The 21,210-nt window shown below is 41.0% G+C and overlaps 1 long non-coding RNA gene across 6 annotated transcripts in view; it reads left to right on the forward strand.

The window, feature by feature from the left end:
• The window catches only part of LOC138106393 (uncharacterized), a 176,489-nt gene that overhangs the window by 8,390 nt on the left and 146,889 nt on the right, over nucleotides 1-21,210 (forward strand). For 2 of the 6 annotated variants that reach the window (XR_011148980.1, XR_011148977.1), the window contains one exon: nucleotides 19,559-19,635. The exons of 3 other annotated variants lie outside the window; for them this stretch is intronic. This is a non-coding gene — a long non-coding RNA (uncharacterized lncRNA). Of the gene's footprint in view, nucleotides 1-17,215; nucleotides 17,348-19,558; nucleotides 19,636-21,210 lie in introns of those variants that run through there. One more of the 6 variants, XR_011148981.1, reaches the window with a different exon arrangement.

Here is a 21,210-nt window from a genome sequence, read left to right on the forward strand (position 1 = left end):
ATGACACTTTGGCATTGCTGTTATGTGTACTGGTAGATGTGATTGCAACAGACAAAAATGCTTGTGCTGGTGTAATTTTGCTGGGGAAGTAAGTGAAGTTAAAGCATTATACTACAATAAAAAACCTTTACTCGTAACATGAAGTTGCAGATAACGAAGGATCTTTCAGTTTTACTAGTCTATCTTGTGTATGTCTGTGATCTTAGCGGGTCTTTCTCATCCTACCTAATCTGAATCTGATCATATAAAGTAATGTGGATAACCAGTTAGAAAAGATTAATTTCAAAGGGAAGATTGTCAATTTTTCTTGAAACAAGATGCTTCTCTGGAAATCTCTTTCCTTCCAAGGCTAGTGAAGGTGTTTGGGACCAATGCTGGTGCATTTGTTAACAGTGCTATAGCCACTTGCATGTATGGAAAAGTCTTTGCCTGTGCCTTTCCAACATCCTTAGCCTGTCATCTGCCATGGTGACTACAACGACTTGCTCCCTCAATGTGTTACTGTCTTGGTGTTACTGCTCTACTACGACCACGTGCCTCCCTGGCTGTATACAGTGGACTTGGGGCTTGTCTCCAAGACTCATTTGTTGACCAAGTCTGTTATCACCCCCTGGAATGTGCTTGGGGTGGCTCTGGCACACCTGGGAGGAAATGATGGCCACTTTGCCCCCATACCATATACATTATGGCACATGCCAGGGTACAGCAGAGGCAAAGTCTTTCATCGGTATCACAGGACTAGGCCAGGCAGGGGTAATAGCCCAGGTCTGCTCTACATAGGCCAAGCACTGCATGTTTCAAAGAAAATGGGGCATGTAAGGAGCCTGAACAAAACTAAATAATGAAGCTGGATTTTTAGGAAAACTGTGGGCTTTGCACTCTTCCTCGGTCAGTGCACTTAAAATAATTAATTCTGCTTAGTTCACTTCAGACAGACAGGTAATAGTATATCATCTTTGTTGTTGAAATTAAACTGAATTCTGACATAATCTGTCTTTTCTTTATATCTGAAAGTGCTGTGGGCTCTGGACTCCTTGTAGCAGGAGCCTTGGACTCCTACTTGCTCTGTCTGATGCAAATCACTACTAATGGTGTCCAGCATTGTGTGCAGGGGCAGCTCTAGGTTGAGGAAACGATTCTAGATGAGCTTAGCTTGCTAAACCTGGCAGCTGAATTATGTTAATCAGCATTCCTTGCTTAATGAAAACCAGAGTGAGTTATTGAAATATCAGTCGCACTTCTTGATGCCACCTCAGCTGATGTGACCACGTTTTGGATGTGATCCGAGATCTTTGCTTCAGCACTTGCCTGACAGTCATCCATCTCTTATTTTTCCTTAGCTGTGAGGAGGTGCAAGTATGTATGACTGTTACTACAGTAACGCTGTGATTGAATATTCTAGTAGGAATGTGTTTATCTTAAAACCTATATTTATCTTTTTATGAACAGTCTCAATTTAGCTAAGACCCTTTCAAAGTGAAAGTTTAAATTTATTCCACTGGAAGATGCTTTCTTGTGACAAACTTAGAAATATATTATGAACAAATTGTGTGTGCAGAGGGTGTGTTGTTCAAAGAATGTTCTTTTTAAAAATGAGCTAGATGCCTGAAATATCTATCTACAGATAGCAGTAAAAACTATTAAACTGATTTTCCCAACCAGAGCAATACAACAACAGAATGAACTAAACTGAAGAAGCCAAAACTGAACTTCTGGGTCTGATTTAAAGTATGAGGCCAAAAATATGTATTTTACTTACTTGCATATGCTTGCATCAAGCCTTGAATTAGAAATGGGAACAAGGAGCAAAGGAGTGGATGGGAGCCTTTCCACTGATTTCAGCAGATGTTGACTCAGGTTCTTGTTCTATGCCCTCTTAGCAGAAAGACTATCTCATGTAAGCAAGCTAAGGAGAACCACATCCTATCTCTTTCCTTACATCTGTATTAAGTCTGTGGGCCTGCTACAGCATGAGCAGAAATAAGCAATCCCCTGAACCCTGTGGGCTATCTCCTTGTTAAGTAAATAGTGCCTATCACAGGTGGAGCTTTAGGCTATTAACCAAACTTGTTGAGCACTGGGAATACTAACGAGCAACCATCGTTGGCACTGATGGAGACAGGATTCTCAGGCTTGTGAAGGCTAGGATTGGTTTTCCTTGGGAGGGGTTTTTGAGTATGAAATCTCTTGTCCTTGGTTGGCCACTGTATTTTGTTTCACTTTTTGAACCCAGACTGTTTACCTTTTTTTGAGAGAGATGTTCAGGTGTAGAGTGTGGGAATATGATTTATTGCAATTCATGTAGTCACTGCTGTCTTTGTTCTTAGAATTGAGACAGCAAGTACATTAGAACTTGTAATAGAACCAGTGCTCTGCCAGTTAGTTGATGTAACTGGTCTAATTTGTATGAACATTGTACTTAAGACCTACTTATGGACCTGCACTTCATTGTGCAAAGGGCTATGCATACACAGACCAAAATGTCAATACTCAGCCTTGAAATTTAAATAAGATGACTAGGAGTTAGAGGAATACAGGCTGATGGAAAATGGGAAGAACAGAAGAGAGCAGTGAGCAGATGCTAGTGTGCTATAGGGACACATGTAAGACAACCATCCTTCAGAACTGGAATGCAACTACATCACACAGGAAATGAAAAAAATGTGGGGGCTATTCCGCCTTCTGAGGTTTCCTACTGCTGTCATCTAAAAGAGACCCATTCTAATAGGAATAAAGTGATTTGAATATTATACTGGTTTTTTGGGTTTGGTTGTTTTTTACCACAAACTTAAAATACCTTAAACAACTATGCTGAAGCCTCTTTACTCATAGGTTTTGTCTTGGAGACTGGAGTGGATAAGAGAGTTCCAGAGAATGTACAGGAAGAAAATGGGGGATTTTATTAACTTACGTTAATGTTTGCTTTTGTGCTAATGCTTCTGACTTTGGAAAGAGGTGTTAGTAGCCTGTGAGAATTCATGCAGGTGCAGTGGCTGCAGTCACTCCCCTGGGAAATGATTTATCAGCAGCTTAAAGCAATAACTAAAACAGCCACCTGCCTTATGCCATTGCAGTTGGCAGTACTGTTATTGTGTGAAGGTTGCCATATGTGTAGAGAGGCTGTGGTCCCTTTCTGCCCTATTCAGGAAAGAACTGTGCTGAAAGCAGAAAGTCTCTTCCATGCTCCTTGAAACTTTAAGTTAATGATTTGTTTGACTGACTGCCTTGCCTGTAAGTGCATTGTCGGGTGATCTTATTGGAATGACAGGGCAGGAGAGCTCTTACCTCTCCTGCTATTACTGTTTAGATGTGTAGGTATTTCCTGCAAAGCCAGACCAACAGAGCAACTAGAGCCTTGCTGTGCAACCATCTGTAGTGCAGGAAAGCTAAAAGTTCAAGCTGTTCTGCAGTTTGTATAGTTTACTCTTTTGAACTTGGCAGTATAATCTCTTCTGCATGTTTGTGGATTCTGCTTAAAGCCTCCAACACACTGAAGTTTTTTTATCTCAAAAAGTAAATGAGAAGAAGGGAGAACAGAGTGCCTCTGAAAATCTTACTTCAAGTTATTTCTTCCCTGCTTTAGGTAAAAGAAACTTCATGAGAGGTTGTGCTGGGGTATCTTCTTGATCTTTGGACAAGAAAAGCCTGGATCTTGTCATTCATGATCATTGAATCAAATTCTTGCAGGATGCATGGTCCAGCTCCCAAAAGCACAGCCAGCTCTGAAGTTGGGTACAGTTGCTCAGGGCCTTGCCCTTTCAAGCTGAGCGTATCACTAAAATTCAAAACCACTAAAACACAAGAAGTTCCACCTTAATATGAGAAAGAACTACTTTACATTGAGTATGACAGAGCACTGGAAAAGGCTGCCCAGAGAGATTAGGGAGTTTCCCCTTCTGGAGATATTCATAACTCACCTGGATATGTTCCTTTGTAACCTGCTATAGGTGACCCTACCTTGGCAGGGGGTTTGGACTAAATTATCTCCAGAGATCCCTTCCAATCCCTGCTACTCTGTAATCTCAAATGATCGAGATATACAAAGGGCAGCTTGGGCTAGTGTTTGGTCATCCTTATTTTGACCCCTTGCCTCCATGACACTCAAGGGCTTCTGATGACTGACTCTTTCAGCCCAATTAACAGTCCTGCAGTTCTCTACCTTCCTTATATGCCAACCATCCATCCCATACCTCTGACTTGGCTGGTGTAGGTACTGAGGGAGACTGTTGGGAAGGTGTTGGGAGAGCCAAGGTGAAGGATATCCACTGCTCTTTGCTTAAAGTTACCATTTTCTTCATAGAAGGAGATCATATCAGTTGAGCATTATTTCCTTTTGGTAAGTCCCTGTTGCCAGCTCTCCATGATCTTCTCATTTTTACTGTGCTTAGAAATGGCTTTGAAGACTTGTTCCACAGTCTTTCTAGGGGCTGTGATAAGTCTGTGCTCTCCCAGGATAATCCTTCTCGAAGAGGAATCTGAACTTTTTGCATTTCTGTAGTAATTGGAACCCTCCTGAAAGTGCCATGACCTTTTAAAGGTGATTGAGGATGGCATCTCAGTGGTGTTGGCCACCAGTCTCACTGGCCTCATTTGTCACATGAGTCCCTAGGACCAGACAGGTATTCAGTCTGATCTCCCAGGCACTTCCATTAGGCAGAGGAACCAGAAAAGCCTGAGATCAAACCTCACCAGTAAAGGCCTTTTCTGCTTCTGTTATAACCAAGTTCCCCCAGCCCATTCAGCATCAGGACCATGTTTCATATAAAATTCCTGTTAATGTCCCTGTACCAGGAGAAGACCTTGTTGTTTACTCTTGCACTTTTTTACTAATTTTGTCTCTGAGGCAGCTTCAGCTTCTCTAGGATCCTCCCTGTATTATTCCTGTTTCCTTAAGCCTTCTGCTTTCTGTATGCTTTTGTGACATCTCATCAACTCATTCAGGGATGAGTTTAGTTTTTTCAAAACTAACAAAGTAAAATACCTGCTTGGGACTTTGCTTGAGTGAAGGCAATATTTTTAAGATTAAAACTCGGAGTAGCCTGACAACATGTATGAATACTCAGAGCTAAAGTAACTTGCAGTGCTTGAAACAGAAATCTTGTGTGGGCTGATAAAGTATTTGTGGATATGTAAAGGCACTGCTAAAGGTGATCTTCTTTTTGATGAGAACTTATGAATATTCACTCCCTTCCTTTTCAATTTTAGTAGCTATTTCCTATTGCAGCCTGGTTTGTATTGAATTGTTGGGGGTGTTTTCTACACCCACTCTTCAGGTGTTGCCAACTCTCACAGGCATTAGTTCAGATTAAAGGAATTGCCAGGCTATATTGTCTGAATTCCTTTGGACTTACTCGTGTTAGCCTGAAGGAGGAGCGAAGGAAAAGCACAATCTTAAGGGCTTCCAAAACCACAGCACAGGCAGCTCATACTGGTGTGGTACCGGGCAGGACCATGGTCGGTGTTACAGCCAAGCTCCAGATGAGTGGTTACAAGTCCAGGAAGCAATTATTGCACTGCTGGGGCTTCTCTCAGCACTCAGGAGGAGGGGTTTAGCCTGTGCACTCCTTAACCCACTGACTTGGTTTTGGTCTCCGTACAGCCTGCTAAAATGCTTCTGGCTGCAGAATCTCCTGCGAGTAGAGCATGAAGGAAAAATATAAAATTTCTCTGAGCTAGAATGAATATCAAACTGAGTTGTGTGTTCTTTGACAGATAGCTCTGTTGGAGATGAATGGCTGAATGAGAGCTTGGAGCTGTAATGTGGCTCTTAGTGCTTGAGCATGTTTTACCGGCAATGAGTTTAGCTTTATTTAGCCTGGGAAAACAGACAATACTGTGATGTCCATTTTATAAATCTGTTACTAGAACTGACTTTTTTACAGCTTCTGCTGCCTTCAAGGCTGCTAGAAATCCCGAGGATGAAGCCAGAAAGAACATAATCTGTGGAACTGTGATGCTGAAGCAGATTTGCAAACATCAATAGCGAATAAAATATTCTGCTTAAAAACATAAATCACTACAATCTCTGAAATAGCTGACTATGATAAAAAGGCAATGAATTTTTCATGAAGTACAGCAATAACACCAGATGGTTACTGGGCTTGTGGGAGAATCTTTCCATTTCACATTAATTCTGAAAAACAGTGAACTAAAAACAGCATGCAGTAATGAACTGGTCACACACAATGTTAGTTTGGACCTAAAATAAGTGGATGGAGTCAGATTTTTTCTAAACTGGCATATTTTCCTGGACTTTACTTGAGATCTGGCTCCATGAGTTCTTGTCTACACAGGTCTCTCTCAATTTGTAGATGGGTAGTGTTTGGTTTAAATTGCTTTATGCTGACAGAGTTGTCTTCTGTCCTTTTCTTATCTTGTCAAATCCTGCTATAATTAACCTGCTTTCAAAGAGATATTACTTCAAAATAGAATGGATGAAACCACTGTAAAAGCTCGTGTGAACTTTACCCATGTCATATGAGCTACAGTGGTAGTGTCTGCAGTGCATGGTTTTGTTATTTGAACATCATGTTAGTTTAGCTTTGTACTTTCCAATGTTGAAGCAACATTTTTATTAAACATTGGTGTGTGTCTGTTACTTAAATTTATGACAGGTTCTAGCCAGGAGTGTATTATGTCTAGCATGCACTGCCCTTAGTCATGCCTGCTGACCTGTTTTGTCATCCCTAGTAGGATAACAAACTAGAAATCTTAGAGTAAGAGTACAAATTGCTGTTGATGTAATGCTTAGCGAAGGAGGAATTTGAAGCTCAACTCTGTGACCTGTCAAAAGCAAAGAAAAATGCTTAAGGATTCCTCAAACAGAAAATTTATTGTCCAGAGCTTTTTCTCCTTCTTTTTATTTAATTTTTTTTTCTTCAAACCTAGGTCATATTCTGGATTTCCATTTGGAAACCTAAATTAGATTTTAGCCACCAACCGTCATTTTTGATTATTCTTTTTTCTACCTTTTTATTAGTGGCATCTCAGCCAGTTTAACAAAAACAAAACGTGATTTTATCTATCATACATCTGACCACTGTACTTCTGAGTTGTGGGAAATGGTTTTGAATATGTGGTTGCCTTAAAAACAAGTAATGACTGCCTTAAACTGCTGCAGAGTAAGATTTAATGAACATTAATATATATGAAGTTTAAAAAAAATTTTTTTAGTCATGTGACTTTACTTATTTTGTTAAGTGCCCTTCACAGTTTACCCCCCCTGTAGAAGAGCCTTTCTGTGGAGAATTTATCTGTGTGTACTTTGGCCTTGTCAACCTGCCAACACAGGGGTGTGTCCAGTCTTGGAAATGAAGCTTGGAGTTCTTACTTGGCTATGTGGTGGCTGATATCCACATGGAACAGTACAGGTCATGTCAGCTTTGAGGAGAAACAGCACAGCTACATTAACCTGATGCTATTTCTCAACCAATGTGCCATGTCTTCCTGCTAAAGTTAACCAGTGAGGTTGGCTGACACAGCTTTCTAACTAGGGGTGTTCTAACTAATCAAGATATACGTTCCTGAATATACATTTCAAGAGATACACACACTGATGAGTGAGTACACACATATCAAGGCAAGGTATAGTTTATGTTCCTGCGTATAAAATGGATTAAGGGAACTGAGTCTAAATATTAAATTATAACATTTCTTTAGATTAACCCCCAAATTATATTAGTCAGATGCCACTGTACTCTGCTTGTGTAGGAGGTTAGCATGTGTGGCTTGGTGAGTGGAGTGAGGAGGGGATAGAGGGCCCTGATATCCAAGGCTGGATCTGTAGAATGTGCCCAGGACTGGGCTGGGAAGCAGGAGGCTTGCACAGCCCCTCTGGAGCAGGTGAGGCACTGCACCAGAGAGCAGATGCTGTCTCCCAACACCAGCAGTTTAGGGGCAAAGTATTGAACTCTATTTCATTATGGGCTGTTTCTGGCTACAGACTTCTGGTTTGGTTGGTGGTGTTTTTCTTGCCTTCTTTAGAGTATTGTACTGCAATATTATATAATCATTCTTTACAAGCCTTAGGCATGCTGCAGAGCTGGCCAGCTTGGATCTCAAAGCTGGGACTATGGCAAGAAGTGCTTGGAGCTGCAGGGAGAGTACTGTGTCCCCTTCCTTTCAGGAAGCCGGCATAGTTCACGTGGTGAAGTGTGCTATTATCTGAGCTGCAACTCCTTGTTTCTGAGTTCATGAGTCTTACCTAAAAGCAACTGACCTGTAACTCCTGGGTTTTCTTTTGTTTAATCTAAACCACCTCAGATATGACCCCGAAACAAAATGAACAGGAAGATTTAGGAGCAGACTTGACAAAGCCTATTAAAAAAAAAGTGAGGGCGGGGGGGAGGTGAACTGAAACTGTGCCAAGCAGTTATGGAGGGGTGAATGGACTAGAACAAGAGTGGTTTGGAATAGAGGAAGCTGGGCATTGTGCAGGAGCACACTTACAAAGTAGGCAATGCTACTCCAGTGTAAATATGTGCAACATGCCTCTCCAACCCGGCTCTGCAAGATTCTTGTAGGCACACAAGGTTCAGAGCATTACCATACAGTGGTGTGCCCCAGCAGAGCCAAGCAAATAAAAAAAGCACCCTGTCAGTGTTAGTCACTGTGGCTCTATCTACGTATGTATGTTGATGGTTGCATATACGAGCTGTATTTCAGATGTATTTAAGTCTGTGTTGTAACTGTCTTGAAATGTACTCTGAAGATTTTATTGTCACACTTAACTGTGTAAAATTAGTAACAATGCAACTGTTCACTGCCAAAGTAATTCCACCTTAAACAAAACAAACCATTATCTTTCTCTGTCTACGTTCTCTGGGTATAAACACAGGACTGCTTTTGCTGGCCAGAGAACTGGCTATTTATAGCATTGCAAAAAATCTTTCCAGATTCTTGTTACCTATTAACAGGCCGTTCTTTTTGATATGGGCCAAAATAAAAAGTCACAAGGATCTAGAAGTGGACAGACAGGGAAAGGCTAGAGAATCCTGATGGATGCAGCATTTCTTTTGTCCTTTTTGCTTTTTGGCAGTTGTCCCCAAGTCACAGTGCTGATCTACAAGATATTCATGAACAGTTCTCTTGTCTTGTGAAAATACCCTCTGAAAAGCTTCATGATTCAAAAAAGAGGAAGATAAACACCTCTAGGGCTCTCACTGCTCCCTGATATCTTGTTTTACTGATGAATGCTGATTAGCTGGGCCTGAGAAGTAGTGTTCTCAGTAAAACAAATGCAGGCAGAAGGAAATGTGTTGTTATGTTGCTCTCATTTAATGTTTCCATTTTGTTTCAGATTTTTTTTTTCTTTTCAAAGTCATGTCTCTGTCTCTGCTTGCATATGTAAAAATACTGTACTTTAGTGTAAAGAAAACATAGCTGAACATCTGAAAATCTGTCTAAAAGTGAAATGAGACTTTCTGAAATAATATAGGAGAACTTTATATTTCAACATCATACTCCTGACCTCTGGCAGCTGTTTAAAGCATACTGAAGGAATGAACTCGTGGTGTTGGTGGCTCAGAGCTCTTCAAAAGTAATTTTCAAACAATGGTGTGAGTATATATGCATATACAAATACACACACGTGTATTTGGGGGAATGTGTGTGTTATGTGGCTGCCCCCCACCTCCCCTCTCCTCGATCCTTGCATGCTACAGCTGCTGAAAGCACGGGGGCCGGGCGGCTCCCGGTGCCGGCCCGGGTTTCTGTGGCCCTGCCGAGGTCCCTGCTGGGGGAGGGAAGGTGTGTGGCTCCATTCACTCCTCCTGAATTGTGCAAGAAGAGCGTCAGCATGAAGTCAAAGAAAGAGTCAAGTGCACTGATGCTATAAAATGTTTTTTCTTCCAAGTGTTTTTTTTTTTTTTCCTTCCTCCTCCCTGACCTTATCTAATTTTTTTTTTTTTTTTTTTTTTTAAATCCTGGCAGCTCCCCTTTCCTCTTCTGCTATGACAGCATGAAACAGGGCAAGTGTGGCCTTGGTGGGGTTTTGAAATCGAAGCGCGTTTCCTTTCCCACTGCATTGCGCTGAGTCAGAGCGGCCGAGGGCTGTTCCTGGCAGCCGCCTCACTCCGGGCTCTCGGGGCCGCGCCCGCTGCCACATCAACAGAACACTCTGTCTGCTTACGAGCTCTGTACTTCGGCCAGTTCGTGGCATTTTTTCAAAGCTGTTCTATTGTCGTTTTTCCTTTGATGTGCAAAGCTGGGCAGGAGCGTGATTGCCTGTTTCTGCAGCGAAGAGCTCGAGAGACAATAATGTTATCAGAGCATGAGATGAATATCCATGTAATGCTGTTAATATTCAGATAGCAGCGGCTTTCAAAAGATAATGGAAGACTTTCAGACTTTCAGCCAGGTTCTTCTGCTTGTAACATGTAGGCTGGACTAACCTGCTGAAAAAAAAGCGATGTATATGAAATTTCTGACCTTGATTTAGTGTAGTCCTTAAAACAACCAAAACCAACCCAAACTCAGCTGTTTGTATGGTTCTGTATGTAATTAGGCAGGTAATGAGAGGAAGTTCCACATCAAACAGATGCGTGTCACTGCCCACAGCTAAACAAAGCAAGGAGCAGGACTACAGCTAGTGCTCTTTCTTAAGGGAAGCTGAGGAAACTGTGGTGAGCTAGAAAAGCCTCGAAAGAGTTAAGAGCAATACTGTTGATTTTCTTACAGGGGAGAGGTTATTTTCAAGCTTTTTTCATTAGTAGAATTGGTGTGAAGTGTACAGGCACAATGCCAGGTTGGAGTAGGACCACTGCGCTAAATTTTTAGGATAAAATTTTTAGGAGCACAGCCTTGGGAAGGACATCTTTTAAGCCAGTGGGAGGTCAGTGGAAAGATCAGAGGATATGTTCACAGCTTGCTCTTTATACAAAGAACATGAAGCTCCAGCACTATCTGCTGTCTTTGCAAACCACCCATAACTCTGGTGACAATCTTCAGATAGGGTATTTTTGATTTTGATTTGTTTTTTTGTTTTTTTTTTTTGTACCTAGATAAGGTGGGACCAGTAGTCTTCCTTATTGTTTATTAATGTTACTTTTAGTTACAATTTGAGAGGTAGGCAAACATGTTTTTCTAGATGTTGAATAGGTACATTGCCTAGATTTTTTTTTTGCTGCAACAGCAGCACTAATTGAAGCAACAAACACATCCAAGATCTGTATTAGACGTAGAGTAGACTACTGGTGCCTTTGTAGTTCCCTTGTCCTTTGGTTCGTAGAGCAAGGGAGTGAACTGGGAACCTGAAGTACACTTTTCTGTGCAGACACCAGATAGTGCTGAGACACCTGAGTCTCTGAAAAACCTAATCTAAACCTGTGAGATATTATTGTGTTATGTGTGCACAATAGTTTGGTTAGATTTCTGAGAGGAAAACAAGGCTTTAGGACTATGCCGTCTCTAACAGCCATAATCATTAATAATGTATTAAAAAGAAGGTTTATAGCCCTGAGGCTATCATCTTAATGCATAATCTCAGAAATGTCAAGGTGACTCAGGATGATGTGATGGACCATGGCATCTCTGAACTGCTCTGAAATGTGTCATTCCAAATAGCACGTGTGGTGAAATGCACACGGCACTCAGGCAAAAAAGGCTTTTTTGCCCTCCAAATCACAAACACTCATCTCCTTGGCAAGGATACATAGCAGCAAGTGTGTATTGTCTTTGCTTTCTGAGAATGTGGGCTTGTTTTTATGGTCTGGAGCTAATTTGGGATATGAAAGATTCTGTGGGCAAATAATAATCTAACTTCCCCCTTTACTGGGATAGAAATACTTGCTCATGTTCATGGGGGGGGGGGGGGGGAAGTATGGCTCAAAAAATATCGGGGCCAGTAGGGACATATTTGCCACATTGTTGCAGTCTAGCTGAAAGTTGATACAATTAACAATGTCTGTCTGTGTTAGTTTTTGGCTGTGTAACTGTACCTCTCTCTCAGATAACATTATTCTTTTGAGGACAGCAGCGTCTGTTCACACAGTGGACTAACCAGCACTGTGTTCTTATTTGTAAATTGCATTAGAACAGCTTTGAGATCTTTCCTGGGGTCAGTGCAAATCAAAGTTGAGCACCGATGCCAAAATCTCACATCTATTGTTTGACCAGTGGTGTTATTTTTAATTGGATATTTTGGTGACACAATTCAATGTTAAAAAAAAAAAAAAATGAAGCTGGTGATGTGAAGGGACTTGTAGAAAGAAATTAATTGGAATTATCCAGACTATAACAGAATGTTTTCTAAAAAGGGTAGTTCATCTGAATGTCTTTGATTCAAGTATACATTTGAAAATTCTTAGGAAATAGCACTCCTAGTAGGGACCAGGTGGTTGAGCCACTCCTCCTACCCTGTGACCTGATGCTTTCATTTTATTTTTATACAGAGATTTTTAACAATAGCCTTTTATTATGTTTAGTGGACTTTTTTTTCTTTATAATGGGCTCAGCTTCCTGAGCAGCAGAACATCTACCTCCCTTGATAATTACCCTGTTTCTCTCAGAAAGCTCTTCTCTTAGAAAGCTTTACTTTTCCAGCACATTATGTTTACGCCATAAATTTGATCTGCACTTTGCGTTCTAAGTGGGTTAGTCCATTTTAGCACCAGCTGACTTTCTAAATTAAAATAGCCTTGCTGGTATAACAGAGCAGGTGCGTATTTGTTGAGTCTGTAACAAAACTGAAATGGACCCTTGCCACTTTCAATTTTTTATGATAGAGGACTAACACCTAAGTTATTCTTGGGCTCTGTGTGTGGTGTGGCTGTGGCTGTGCAATGGGAAATTTGTCTCTGCCTATTTTGTGTTACAGCGCAAAGTGACTTTGGGTAGTGTTAACGCGAGTCAGAGCTCTGTGGTAAACATCTGGCTTCTACTGAGTTAGTAGCCAAGCTCTCATTAATTTCTAATTTCTATAGAGTCAGGCTTGTAAATCTCTCCTGTTTTTTCCCCTTCCTCCTCGGCATCTGACACAAAGGCACGTATGAGCACATACCTGCCTATACACTCTGTTTTTAAGCCAGGTGACCATGTTAGCTGAGGTAGTGCCATGCCTGAGGCTACAAAGTCATGGTGAAAGGTTTTCTCTGCTAGGTTGGGCTTGGTGCTGTCCTAACATGCTCATGCAGACACTTCTTTTCCAGCATGGCACATGAACTGAAAAAACTCTCATCTACTTGGCAGAAGCCTGTAGTATGCAATGCAAACAGATCCCTGTCTGCTGTCCAAGTGAGTTATACACCAAGTCTGCATTCCTCAGTTCTTCTCTGTAAAATAATGGTAATTCTTTCATCCTTTTGTAAGATGCTTTAGATGAAAGGTGTTTAATTGATGTAAAGTGTAACTGTTAGGAATGTACCTCATCGTTTCCAGCTGCTCATGCTGCTGACATACAACCCAATTCTTTTCCTCTCAGGCTTTACTCCAGTGAGAAAGAATGAGTTTTGACTGCTCTTCAAGCAGTGATGTCCCAAGTTCATGACACTGCTGCTGTTTTACCACCCTAATGACTGACCTTGATTTTACTAATGTTTTTCCTAATCCTGACAATAAAAGTAATTTTTGCTTCTGATGGTTGACTCTAAATGCGTTTGATTAACTATCAGTTAAACTGAGGCTTTGTCTTTAGTTAGGAGGCTTTCTTAGCAAGAAGCATTGCTGTTTGTACCTGAAGCAGTGAGGTTTCTTTTCTTTTCCTGCTGGCTTAGTCTCATTGAGATTGTGCTCAGTGAGTGTGGGGATAGAAACTTGTTCTAAAGGCCATTCATGCATCAGTAGAGTCTTACTGTAACCAAACTGCTTCTGCTGCTCCTTTAAAAAATTTCTTTGTTTTCTTTTTGGCCAGGAAAGGTTGCTGCAAGTGCAATAAGTAACATCCTATCAGACAGTGTGTTTAGAGCAGTTCTAAGTGTCTATAAGTTTTAATTAGCTGGTTTTAGTCCACATGGCACAGATAGCTCTAGGACTTTTTATTTCCTACACATTCCTTTCTCAGAAAGGCATGGATGGTAGTCACAGGTCTTAGGAGTGGTGAGGAGGCGAGATGTTACCTTCCTCTGAAAAAACCCCAGAGAAACACCACCCACCCCCCCACCTCCCCAAAAAACCCCAAACCAAAAACCCAGACAAAAGAACTTCATATATAGTCCTTTCTAGCTCTTTTTTCTTTTCTCCCCTGAGCTGCTGTTGTGAGAGACCTGTTTGTATTGCAAAGTAGCAGTTTGCTCTTGGCAGGTTTATAAGAACTTGAGGAGAGGAGAGCTTGAGAGAGGAGTCATTATCTAGTATCTGCCAGCAGCTCTGGGAAGAGAGAAATGGAATTTGGGTCTCCCTGAAGGTGTCTGAATTAAGAGAAATGCAGCCTTCAGGTACTTGTTATGTATAATCATATAACCAAGGGTTAATTAAGAAAGCCCCTGTGGTATTTCAAATGTTTGAGGGATCTTGTAAAGCTGAGCAAACCAGGCTTTGGGATGGAGAGTGAAGTATTAAGAGGTAGTCCCTTGGGACCTTGGGACTCTTGCAACCCCACATGACTCTCACTTTCAATGGCTGAGCTTGCTCTTTTCTAAACTGTGACGCAGGTGTTAAAGCAAGAATAGGGAAGTATTAATGCCTGATAAGCAGCACTTTGCAAAGTTGCTAAGTAATTAAATTTGAAGCAGATTACCCTATTCACAGTCTGAATGCTAGCACGTATGCTAGGATGTACACTAGCACACATTCAGTCTTGTATAAACAGTCACGATATTAACTAATTTACTAGTGTTTGTCATAGGGTGTGTATTGTTTTCTCACCAATGCCAAAATGCAGGCTAGCTCTAGCAGCATAGGATGTATTAAAAAAATGGCTGAGGCTATGAGAATTGGAGAGGTAAAACCTTTAGGTACCATTAATTCACCGTGAGGAGCCCATATATATGGAACTGTATCCTCTGCATCTGGCATGCATCAGGTTTTTGAGCATCGGCTTGATTAACCTAGAAATCCTGACTGCATCCTTGAAAGCAGCTGCATAAGAATAATCTGTATAAAAGGAAACAGTCCCCCTTGTAGGAATATACTTCAGACAGCTGTGGAAATTCTACAGAAATAAGGCTCTGTTGTGGATTTTTTTGCCTCATCAGATAATCTTGACAGAAAATCCTCAATTCATTTGCCTAATGACATAAGATAATTCAAACACCATAAAGCACTCCAGTGATTTCTGCTTTGTCTCTAGCTGCTGTTCTAGGAGGGTACAGGTCCCACAATGTTTGGTTACATACACAACCCTAGGCCTTGGATATGTCAACAAAAATATAAAGTATCTGGGAACTGATTTCCTCTATTAGTACAGTACTGTGAAAAACTGTAAATTTTTTTTTATTTCCTAAAATACAAGCTTCTTTAGCATCTTACCTGCTTAAGCAGATGAAAAGTATCTTCACTAATGATATAGTGGCTTTGAAGGTGGAAAATGCTTTGGTTGGTTGGTTGTTTTCTCAATGCCAAATACTTCTCAGGATTTCTAACTGTCTAGGATGTGATATTAGGTTTTGTGGGGTTTTGTTCTTTAATAATTTACTTTGATCTCATAGTTTGTTTCCTAAGTTTCAATCAGTAACTAGTTAATTCTGTGTCACTCAATTCTCAGTTGAGATCTGTGTGTTAATAAAAATCAACATCAAGTTGCAGCACAGATTCTCTTCCAGAAGGATGTTGAGCAAGACAGCAGCAGTGAGCTGTGCTCAGGAAAGCCTGTCTGAGAGCACGTAGCTGGAAGCACGGGGCTGCGCTTTCTTCTGTGCTGCGCTGCTGCACACACCATAGCAGGGCTCCAGCATCACAGAACTGCAAACTCAGGCAGATGTTCTTTAACAACTGTGTTTGATGTGTGGTGTTTATGACAAGTAAACTCGTTTAAACTTGTGTTCAAGATCAGTTGAACTTAGATCCTACAATCGAACCCTCCCTCACTGTACTCTGCTTAGTCTTGTTACTGTCTTCACAGTAGGAACTATTTCCAAAATTACTGATGTGAGCAGGGGATTTTCCCTGACTTTAACAGAGATTGGACTGGATATCTACTCTTATTTTATGCTGGCTTTTGAAAACAGTTTTAGCCTGACAGAATTTGTGCAGTCAAGATTATCTTCAGAACTACAACAATTATGACCAAAAAAGGATCTTACTGTTATCTCTTAATATTGAATAAAATAAGAATACACCAAACATGCAATGATAGCAAAATGTGTTCATGGAAGGTATAGGCACAGAAAATTAAGCATTTCTCTCTGTTTTGGCTCTTTGGTCCAAAATATACTCTTCTCTTGAACCCAGCCCTGCCAGGTATTATTCAGGGAAGTTGTAAAGACAGATTCTCAAACCTGTCACTGATGGGGAGAGATGTGGAGGATGAAGGTGGGGAGGAAAGAATGTGAGTTCAAATTTGGCAAAATCTTGTGTCTTCAAAAGCTGAAATTGTGAAGATTTACTCTATGGATTAGCAGCTGTCAATTTTTCATTAAAACTGGTATCAAGAGACAGCTATTTGCAGTCAATTTGCTATGAGCAGGATTTAGTTTTGGAAGGATGGTTCCTAGTCAGTGTAGCTCTGCTGTTTTGCAGGTGTTTCAAGGTTACTTATCCTCACAAGGTTGAAGCTGCAGCTAATTATACTGTTATAAATTCAACATGAACTTCTTGTATACTGTAGTAATCCTTATCATATTATTCTATACTTAGAGTGAGCCAAGCAACAAGAGGAGTGTGCTATCCATCTTTTCTATTTTTTTTTTTTAATCATTCCAGAGAAGGAAATAGTAAGTGGATAAGAAGGATAGGTCAAACTCGGTATCTGTCAGTTGTGATGATGTACTCTTCAACAGCACTGGGTTATAGCTGTTCAGTGATAGGACCTCTGGCTAAAAAGGAGGTTAGAGTACTACAAAAGAAGTTTTCTATAGAGTTATGGATATAATAAAAGTGACCTCAGTTTTATGGGAGTGAAGAGCAGAGGTAAGGAGAGAACCCAAGAAAACGGTGGGTCTACCTCCATGGAGCAGACAGTGGGTGTTTCTAAGGAAAGTGATCCATGCTTTCCTCCCAAAGACTGCACTGTATGGCCCAATGCCACAGGCTGGGGTGGCAATCAGGCAAAGCATTCCAGATGCAGGCTGTTGCCAAAAAGCCTTTTTGTTTTGTTAGTTGCTTGCAGACAGGGAGGGGGCTCCAGGCTCCTACATCAGTGCACGAGTACCTGGTCAGCTCTCATGTCTATTGCCTTGAGGCAGCACCTCTCTCTTTGGGAGAGATGCCTTCAGAAGCTGTTGGCTGCTGTTTAGTGCTGCTGAATAACAATCAGGTATTTACTTCTTTCTTCCTATTTTCTTTTGAAATTATCTCCTTTGTGGCCCTCAGCCTTTCCACCCCACTCACTCTCGGTTGTTATCTCTGTTTGAACCCTGTTCCCAAGGTCTCTTTCTGGTTTTGGTGAGGACTTATTAGGATATATCTGCTTGCTTCTCTCCTACGTATTTTTGAGATGGACAGTAGCCAATGTCAGATACCACAGGGAAAATATAAAGATTCTTCTAATACTTCTTGTAGCTCTGGAGGAAAAAAAAAATCATTGCTTTAATGTAAACCTCTTCTCATGAGTTCATTTTTCACTTTCCCCTGCTTTCCCCTGTTGCCCTATTTGCTTTCCTAAGGGCACTGCCTCCCACCTACTGCAGGTGTGAGGCAGGTGTTCCTTATGACTGAAGATGGTCCATTTGGGGCAAAGTCCCCACCTGCTTTCAGAGCATGTTCTTCAATGTCAAGTTCAAAGGATGGCTTGAAGGTCAGAGGAGATTTTGTGGGTGTTAGTTTTTGGTTACATATCTGCATCTTTGTTATAGTAAATAGGAAAGTAAAATTGAGGGAAGTACAGATAGCTGAATTCTTGACAGCTGATTTTGAATGTGTTTATATATGTGTAGAGGGAGGCAGTTTCATGAAAATGAGTCTATGAGGTGAGATAGACTTAGTTGTTAATGTTGGATAGCTGGTGCTGGTTTTGGCTGGGGTAGAGTTAATTTTCTTCGTAGGGGTTGGTTTGGAGCTATTTGTATTTAGTAGGTTAGTATGGAGCAGTGTTGATTATTCAGGGATCTGTCAGTTCCTGCTGAGCAGTGCCTACACCGAGCCAAGGCTGCTTCTGCTTCCCGTTCCAGCACAGAGCAGCCAGGGGTGCACAAGGATTTGGGAGGGGGCACGGCCAGGACAGCAGAACCCAAATGGCCACGGGGGTATCCCATACCATCTGGCATCATGCTTGGCAATAATGCTGGGGGGAAGGCTGTCTGGGGAGCTACTGCTGAGGGACTGGCTGGTTATTGGGAGCTACTGCTAAGGGACTGGCTGGGTATTGGTGTGTTTGTAGTGAGTGATTGTTTTCATTTGCACCTCTTTTCTTTCTTGGGTTTTATTTGTCTCTTTTTGCTATTTTCCTTTAATTATAAATTGTTGATTTTATTTTATTTTATTTTATTTTATTTTATTTTACTTATTAATCTGGTCTTATGCCAACCCATGAGTTTTCTCACTTTTACCCTTCTAGTTCCTCCATCCCACTGATGGTATTGAGTGAGCAACTGTGGGGTGTTTAGTTGCCAGCTGTGGTTAAACCGTGGCATAGCTATACCTGATGACTTCACTTTGTCTTATACTGGAAACTTTTTACTTAACTGCTCTTGATTTTTCCTAGAGAAGGAATTTGGCTTGTCTTTTTTTTTTTTTTTTCTTTCTAGTTTTTTTGTGGCATGGAGGCTGTTCCCTTAATTTTACTTTTTTATGGGTATCAATGACAGTGCTTACACCCTCTGAAAGATGAAATTTAGGAATATTTCGATGATCAAAATGAACAAATGCACCAATTCAATGGGTGTGTAAAATTGTATTGTAGCAAATTTTTTAGCCTTCATTCTAAGTCTGTCTCAAACTGACTGTAAAACAGAAACATGTCCATTCCAAACTCATTGGTTTCCTTTATTTTGCAGGATCTTGACATGCATTATTTCACATATGCAAACATGCTACCAAGTGTCTGAATACATATTACAATTTTCTATGGAAAGTCAAGGTCTCTGAAGACAATTTATTGTTAGAGCTGAATGGAATTAGAAACTGAAACATAGCAATGCTACAATGAGGACAAATTTATACCAAGGGCAGCTCCAAAATTATTTGCATAGCTTCAGTTGTTTTCCGCTACCTGGAAACCTCAAGAGGCTGAATAAATTCTTACATACTCGCAATTTATAAGGGCCATAGGTATCTTTAATCCACAGTTTTCTCTTCACAGAGCTATGTTTTCTATTTCTGAGTCTGGCCTCCTGCTATATTTGTGGAGATAAGTAAAGTTTTTTTTCTGCAGTATCTTCGGGTGTGCCTGAGAAATGTTTTCTTTTGATAAAGAATTTTTTTCAGAGCAGCCCTCACCATAGAAACATGTTTTCAATTTAATACTAATAGGAAGTTGCTTATTTTTTTAAAAGTTACAAAAAAAATAATACCTTCTTTTCTTTCCTAGGCACCTCAAGATGGTGATTTGCTAACTTGCCTGAGTAGGACCGTAGGGGTCAGGATGACAGTACTCCAGGTTTGGAGGTCAGCGTGCTCCATTTGTGAGGCCACTGCTGATAGTGCTGCTCCAACAGGTTTTGCTGAAAGCACTTCCCTATGTTCCAGCCAAACATCCTGCTGGTGAAACTGTGGTGGTCAGAAGTGCTGGTGTGACTGGAGGGCTCTGTGTACGGCACTTTTGGACAGTGCAGTTGTGTGAGCTTCCTGACGGAGCCCCAGTAGCTCATCCCCTTTCTGCCCTGCACTGGAGCTGCCTGATGGCACACTACCTCTTGTAGCCACCCCTGCAGTAAGGAGAGAGCTCACTTGCATAATCCCCCTGTCCCTTTCTTACACAGGGAAAGAGAAGAGCGGGTGGGAAGGGAATACACAGATGAAAATCCTGGCAGGAGCACCTGAGCAGGGCTGTGCTGCAGCACTGTGATTCAACTTCTGTGTCTCATCTCTCTCACCTGGTCCTTAAAACTGCTCCAGTTGGTGGTCTGGCCCCAGACAACAGCAATCATTGTCATGAGAGTCCTTTCAGTGTCACTGGTTTTGATCTGCTTCTGGCTGCACAGAACCCAGGCTGCAAGCCTCAAAGTGTGGGGCTCCTTCTTAGGGATAGTTCCCTGAGCAGCTTTCCAGAGAAAAGATCATTTATTCCCAAAGGTATTTTCTCTGACTTTATAGAAAAGGCATTGATCTGCTGCTGCTGCTTGCCTAAGAATGATTTGAAAACCTTTGATATTTGAAAACTGAGCTGTTATAATCAGGCAGATAAATCGTGCGGGTAGCTGGGCAAGAGTGTTCAGTGTTAGATAATACTCCAGAAAAACCCTTCACTTCCTCTCACAGTCCTTTTCAGCAGGGCTGTTCATGTAGTCTGTGACTTCAGTTTTGGATAAGGTAACTATGGGAAGTCCTATATATATTGAGATTACTGCATCAAAATTTGCTTTTTCTAAATGATCTTCAATGTTTGTTTTTAATTTACTTTGAATGTCCACCTTGGCAAACTTACTCTCCCAACTATTTATAAAATATGCCTGCAAACAAACAAACCCCTGAGGCTCAAATTGAAAAGTTTGTGCAGACTTTATTGAATTGTGTTTACTTTCTATTTGTCTTATATTTGTTTATTCCCTTTTATTAAGGTGCTGAGGTGGTAGCTTGGAGCTCTCATATTTTATTTTTCACCTCCTTTCTGCTCTGCATCTCAGGAATGCAGGGAAGAATATATAGGAACTGTGACTGAAGACATAATTTTCCTTTGCTTTGTGTTCAGATAAACAGAGTTGTGAATTTCATAAAAATGTGAAGTCTGAGCTGTACTGTGCTTTCTCCCATTCCAAAATCTCCCATATCCCACATTGGTATGGGATCCATGGACTCTGTACCTGGCCATACTTTCCAGAGTTCTACCATGGGATACTTGAGTAAGAATTAATGAATTAAGACCTCAGGAACTTTGTTTCATGAAAAGAAAATCAAGACAGATGTAAGGAGAAGACAGTTGCAAACAAATAACCTCAATTCTTAGTCTTGAAGGTTGAATAATTCTGTATGTATTAGCAAAATAAATTACAAAGCAGATGTGCACAGGCACTGCATCCAGAG

This window comes from Aphelocoma coerulescens, chromosome 2 (assembly GCF_041296385.1).
Source record: "Aphelocoma coerulescens isolate FSJ_1873_10779 chromosome 2, UR_Acoe_1.0, whole genome shotgun sequence".
Classification (NCBI taxonomy): Eukaryota; Metazoa; Chordata; class Aves; order Passeriformes; family Corvidae; genus Aphelocoma; species Aphelocoma coerulescens.